Below are 7,012 nucleotides of genomic sequence, written 5' to 3' on the forward strand. Positions count from 1 at the left end.
CAACAGCACAAACTACGCATTGTTGCCTTTATTTACTGAATTACCGGAAAAGCCATTTGTTTTCTTTTATTTCTATCGCAAAGTATTAAGGCGACCGGCTCAAAATTTTGTATGGTCGGTGTACGTTGCTGATAATGACTCACAGAGTCATCGCGAATCAAGGTTTGGTCACAAAATATTTTATTAAGAGGACGTGGTTCTCAACTGATATGGCAAGCTCCAGTAATTTTTTGTTTCGATTTCATTACTACGTTGCTAATTTCGATGGAGTAGAGCCGATTTCGTATTTAGGGATGCCATGATTAACCAAATGATTAGCTTTAATCTTTTTCTTCAGAAAGCATTTTAATTACATCGAATTTTTTTTTCTGATTATTCGATGAATTACTAAATTAATCACAACATTTTCTTTATATCGAAATTACGGCTACATCTCGCTTAAACATTTACCAATCCCAATTTCAATGTAAAAAACTGTTTTTTTCTGGAAGAGTTTCAAACCAAATACATGTGGAAACAGCTTGCTCGTTTTCAACGACAAATCGTTTCAAGTTATTATTGGAATCGTTCCTCTTTCAATATTTTCATACATATCTCTCGTGTTCAAAATGGCTCCTGTGTACAGAAAAATTTAGAAATGTTTCACAACAACCGACGATGCAAATTTTGTAAAATGTACTTTTTGTGCGAAAAAGCAGAAGATTTCAAATAACACAACCAACATGATTCAGCAAATAAAGCTTAAGTATAAATGAATTATAATAAAAGATGCATAGATAAGTTTTTCATACATTTTCGGTGCCGCAGTCAAATACCAGCAATAATGCCGTAGCGAGAGCAATTGAAGAGAGTAATAAGGCAATACTGTTCAGTAGCAGGAGTTTGATGGAAAATATTGTAACGGATTCCTCGATAAATCGTCTACCTGTAACTTACTCTTGAGTTCGATCACTGGATTGTTAAATAAAAGTCCCAATTTAATGGCTACACACTTATCTTTATTTCTAATTCCAACAACTTAACAATTATTGCTCGTCATTCGAGCTTGCAACTTCTTGCTTATGTCTCAATTGTTCTTATCACGACAACACTCTAACTAGAACTGTGTTTGCTGCACAATCCGGCAGCCCTTATATAGTAAATCTGTAACAAAACATTGCTTCTAGAACATGGCAACTACGAATTCGCTAACTAGTTGCTTCTGGGCGTTTCTCGTTGATTCGATTTTGTTCTATCATCCGTGTTCGTCACACTACTCTCCACCTAAGTCTGATCGTCCCGATTAGACATATTTGCGGTACCAAACACAAAGCTTTTATGTCCCCCATTTCGTCTTCTAGGCTGGTGTTGACATCGTTAGCCGTCGTTCTCTTCTTGGAGTTGATTTCATCCGTTTTCCGGATACTCAGTTTCTGGTACATCCATTGATTTAAAGCTGACTAGAAATTCCATTCTTGATCAGAACGTAACTCCATTGGAACACCGAATCTCGTTACCCACTGTTGATGAATGCCTCCGCCACTAGTTTAGTCTCTTGGTTAGGAATTGTGTATACTTGTGGCCATTTATTGAAATGGTCCTTGACTACCAAAACATGACTATTTCCTAATTTATTGGTGGGGAATGGACCATCTTCATATACGCCTATTTTTTCAACTGGCGCACGCGAATTGTGCTGTTTCATCTGCCCATGACTCCTGGACCTTGATCCTTTAGCTACGATGAAGTCAGCATATTTCGCAATCCTTTTTATAGCTGATTGACAACCAGTCCAATAAAACCTTTGCTTCAAATGCTCCAAGGATTTCATGTCTCTCAAGTGCCCTCCTCTTGGACATTTGTACTGCACGTTAAGAACATCAGGAATTACAACCCTTGGAACAACCATAAGTACTCGGAAGGTTTGCCCATTTTCACTTTTCCATACTCGATGCAAGCAGCCATTTACTAACTTTAAACTGCTCCGTTCTGCCCAATATGATTTTGTGACTGGCCTTCCAGTAGTTATTTCTCCACCTGTGATGGTATACACGTTTCCTGCTCTTCCAACTGTAAGGACATGTACTGGTATCCAAGCTGCTTGCTCTTCTAACTGTGAGGAACCTTGTACTGGTACACACGCTTCCTCCTCTTCCGACTGTGAGGACACCTGTGCTGGCATGCGCCCGTTCAGTTCTTCCGACTGCGAAGACACTTGTGCTGGTATACAAGCTTCTTGCTCTTCATACTGTGAAGATCCTGGCTCACATGCTTCGTCCTTTTCCAAATGTGAGAATACCTGCGCTGACATATGCTCGGCGAGCTCTTTCGGTGCTGACAACTGTGCTGAAAAACTCTCGAAGAAGGATTCCAACGCAGTATAAATAACCTCTATCGAAAATTCTGGACCTTTTTCCAAAGAGTCATCCGTTTAAGGTTTAATTTTATCCTGCTCTTCCACCTGTGAGGGGACCTGTGCTGGTATACACACTTCTTGCTCTTCCAACAGTAAGGACGCTTGTGCTGGGATACAAGCTTCTTGCTCTTCTGACTGTAAGGACCCATTTACTGGTTCACATGCTTCCTCCTCTTCCAACTGCGAGGACACCTGCGCTGACATACGCACGTCCAGCTCTTCCGACTGTAAGGACCCTTGTCCGCTCGTTCAGTTCTTCCGACTGCGAGGACACTTGTGCTGGTATACAAGCTTCTTGCTCTTCATACTGTGAAGACAATGGTTCACACGCTTCCTCCACTTCCAACTGTGAGTATACCTGCGCTGACATATGCACGTCCAGCTCTTTCGCTGCTGACAGCTGTGCTGAAAAATCCTCAAAGAACGATTCCAACGCAGCACAAATAACCTCTACTGAATATTGAGTCACTTCCTTCTCTTGTTTCTTTGTTGTCTCTTCCTCTAATTCCGATCTAAAGACATATTCCTCAACATTAATGTTCTTTGCTTCCATGGCTCTTCTTAACCGCGACTGTAATTTGGACTTTACTCCCTTTGTTGCCAAGCCACGTTTTTGCAGCTCCTTTTTCAGTTGTGGAATCTTCAGATCGTTAAACTTGGCCATTTTCAAACAATTCTCTCTTTGGGAATTTATTTGACAATCCCACTTCTGACACCAATTGTAAGGGATTCCTCGATATATCGTCTACCTGTAACTCTCTCTTGAGTTCGATCACTGGATTGTTAAATAAAAGTCCCAATTTAATGGCTACACACTTATCTTTATTTCTAATTCCAACAACTTAACACTTATTGCTCGTCATTCGAGCTTACAACTTCTTGCTTATGTCTCAATTGTTCTTATCACGATAACACCCTAACTAGAACTGTGTTTGCTGCACAATCCGGCAGCCCTTATATAGTAAATCTGTAACAAAACATTGCTTCTACAACATTCTGGCAACTACGAATTCGTTAACTAGTTGCTTCTGGCAGTTTATTGTTGATTCGATTTTGTTCTATCATCCGTGTTCGTCACAATATGTATATTTATTATGTCAGTTTTGTATCATATATGTAATGTATGCGGTTATAATCTATATAAAAGATTGATGAAGCTTTTTCATTTTTTAACATTAACGATTAATATCTTGTAATTAATTGAAATCACTGTTTTGCTCCTACAATTTATTATTTGATTCATTAATAGGTTAATAATTTGGTTTGTTTGTTGCCATTCCTAGTCGTCTATGTAAAGACCCTTGGATACGATCAAATTATTGCTTCAAGCATTACATATGCGTGGGTGAAGTTCATTTGTACCTGCCCTCAAGGATTCGAATAAATCACGTCAAACATCATTTCATACTAACTCTCACAGCGTTCGGTTGTCATTTCGTGATTGTAAGCGGCTGTTGTTGTTTTATTGAAAAAAAATATCTAAATAGGAATAAGAAGAAGGAGTGGATGAAGGTGTGGTACCAAAAACGAAAACCATTTACAGATGAAAATCTTCTAGACGAATTGAAATTATCAAGCGAAAAATAACCCTAACTTTTTGCGAATCGATTCAAAATCCAATGATTTTAAATAATTAAAAGTTCATTAAATTTTAACATCACCCCAACACATACATTGGGCTCTCATAAGATAGGTTGTATCAGCTGAATCAGTTGATTCGGTCTACGGTTTTGCGTCGGTGACTGTTTTCAGCATTACGACAGAATGGGTGCGTTCGAGCATCTCGACAGGCAATTAAAGATTGCTAAAAATCTTAATTGCTAGTAATATTGCCAATAGACACTGCATATTGCTTATGTTTAGCAATTGATGTCTGAATATATTTCATGCCATACATTGCTAGCAATTAACTGTAATTTTGGTGGTTTGACACAGCAGTTTTGATTTGTACACTAATTTTGAATAGGCAATATATACATGCGTAATGCCAGCAAAGATGAAATGCCAATATTTTATGTTTTTTTGCGTAAACTCCAATTTAGCAAAGTAGTATTCAAAAAATAAGTTTTAAAAGTTATGGAAAATAGTTATTAAATAGAAACATATGTTTGTATGTGTAAAACTAATTGTGAGCATATGTAAATATTATTGCTCATATTTAATTATTGAATTGGTATATAAACTATATGCAACAATTATCTTAAACTGTGAAATCTTATTTTTCCAAAAAATACATATGTAAAACAATTAAATTTCTAATGTTTCCATTCTACACATATATATTTTTGTCATCCACTTAAAATTTTTAAACGGTTCCAGGGATCAAACAGTTCAATATACATACAAGCTAAGGTAGGTTTTGACAAGCCAATATAAATATGTTGGCTAAGTCTCCCATACAAAATAAGTTATTTGCTTAACGTGCTGGTCAAATAAAACACGTCTATTGTAACATGTTTTGTTTATGTCTGAATACTGTCGATGCAATACAGAATATTTAGAATAGTCGACAAGTGGCCTTAAGTTTTTTTTTTAATTTTTTAAAAGTTCGAGTTTTATTTTTTCTACAAAGTAACAAACAGTTTTAGTGTGCTATTTTTGTCATGAAATCTAAAATTCCGCTACGAGATATTATGTATAATTTTCTTTTAATTTTAAATTTTAATGCATATTTGTTTTTCACCTGTGAAAAAATTATATTTTGTATTATTATTCATTATAATTATTCATATATTATGTGTATTTTCCAGCAAACTAAAAAAAATCGGCTATTGTGGTAAATTATAAAAGGTCAAAAATTACATCTATGGAAAAATCTTCTAATTAAATTTCAAATAAGAAAATATGATAACGCATTGAAAACACGACTGCAAATTTTATTAAAACAAATATAGGCACTTATTAGGATATAAGTATATATGTACATATGTATGTAGCTATTTGAATAATGACAGATAGCACACCCAAAACGTATTATGGCCAATTCTCATAGAACTTTTGTCTCGATTTACGTCGATCGACGTTTTGACAGAACATTATCATTTAAATTTTCTGTACGCTTTTGAACGAATACGTTCACATAAAAAGTTTTCGACGCGAAGCCAAGCAAAATGTTGGGCAACTCTCATCTTTTTATGCTTTGCCCAGCAGCCGTCGTCATTTATATAAGAGAGAAGCACTGAATACAACGCGTTCATTGTGTCACACCTTTTGTTTTCTGCGCTTCGTTGTTTCAGTATGATCTATCACGTAAAGCGAAGAAAGTCGTATGTGAATGGGTCTTTAGAGTTGGTAATGTTGCCACCGTACCCTCTCCCTATGGTATATAGTCGTAGGTGGTGAGATAAAAGCTCGCTTCAGACGATCAATGGAAACTTGCACTTCAAGAGTTTTCGGTAACGCAAACTGCGTAGTATGCATGCAACCATTTCATAAAAGCAAACCTGGCAGCTTTGCGAAAATTGAAACTTCGAAAAAGCATCACTGTTGCAACAACTTTGCGCACAACTTGCAACATTTGAAAAGTAGTTGCACAAAAACCAACTGTGCTAGCTAAAATAGTATTGTAAGTTATTTATGTTAAATATAACTTTTGTATTATTGTTTTATTATACTTGTCTATTTGTTTTAATTTATAGTATAATATATATAATAAATAGATTGCGTCAAATGCACTAAAGCTATCACTTTTGGAATAATCCGTTTGATTTCAAAACTATTCGCAATTAAAAAATTTCTTTTGTGTTACACGATTCATTATCTCTTTGTTTTTTTTCCAATATAAATCGATAATTTTGGCTACCTTACTCGTCAGTGAGAATATTAATAAGTATTTCGCACATTTTTATGTTTGAAAATGCAAATTTTCAAATGGGCCGTTTTTAACAGGTTCATGCAAGGGCATCAACCAGCATAAAATCAACAGCGCCAATTGTTTTATTTTATTTCTATCGCAAAGTATTTAGGCGAACGGCTCAAAATTTTGTATGGTCGGTGTACGGTGCTGATAAGAGTCATCCCGGATCAAGGTTTGGTCACAAAATATTTTATTAAGAGGACGTGGTTCTCACTTGATATGGCAAGCTGCAGTAATTATTCTATTCCGATTTCATTACTACGTTGCTAATTTCGACGTAGTAGAACCGACTTCGTATCTAGGGATAGCAAGATTAATCAAATGATTAGCTTTAATCGCGTATTTTTCTTTAAAAAGCGCTTCAATTGCATCGAATATTTTGTTCTGATTATTCGATTAATTGCTAAATTAATCACAACATTTTCTTTATATCGAAATTCGGGCTACATCTCGCGTAAAAATTTACCAATCCCAATTTCAATGTAAAAACCTGTTTTTTTCTGGAAGAGTACCGAATACATGTGGAAACAGCTTGCTCGTTTTTACTGACAAATCGTTTCAAGTTATTATTGGAATCGTTCCTCTTTCAATATTTTCATACATATCTCGCGTGTTCAAAATGGCTCCTGGAATAAGAAAAAGAATGGATGAAGGTGTGGTACCAAAAACGAAAGCCATTTATAAATGAAAATCTAGACGAATTGAAATTATTAAGCGAAAAAAAAACCCTAACTTTTTGCGAATCGATGCAAAACCCAATG

Source organism: Bactrocera oleae, chromosome 3, assembly GCF_042242935.1.
Source record: "Bactrocera oleae isolate idBacOlea1 chromosome 3, idBacOlea1, whole genome shotgun sequence".
Classification (NCBI taxonomy): domain Eukaryota; kingdom Metazoa; phylum Arthropoda; class Insecta; order Diptera; family Tephritidae; genus Bactrocera; species Bactrocera oleae.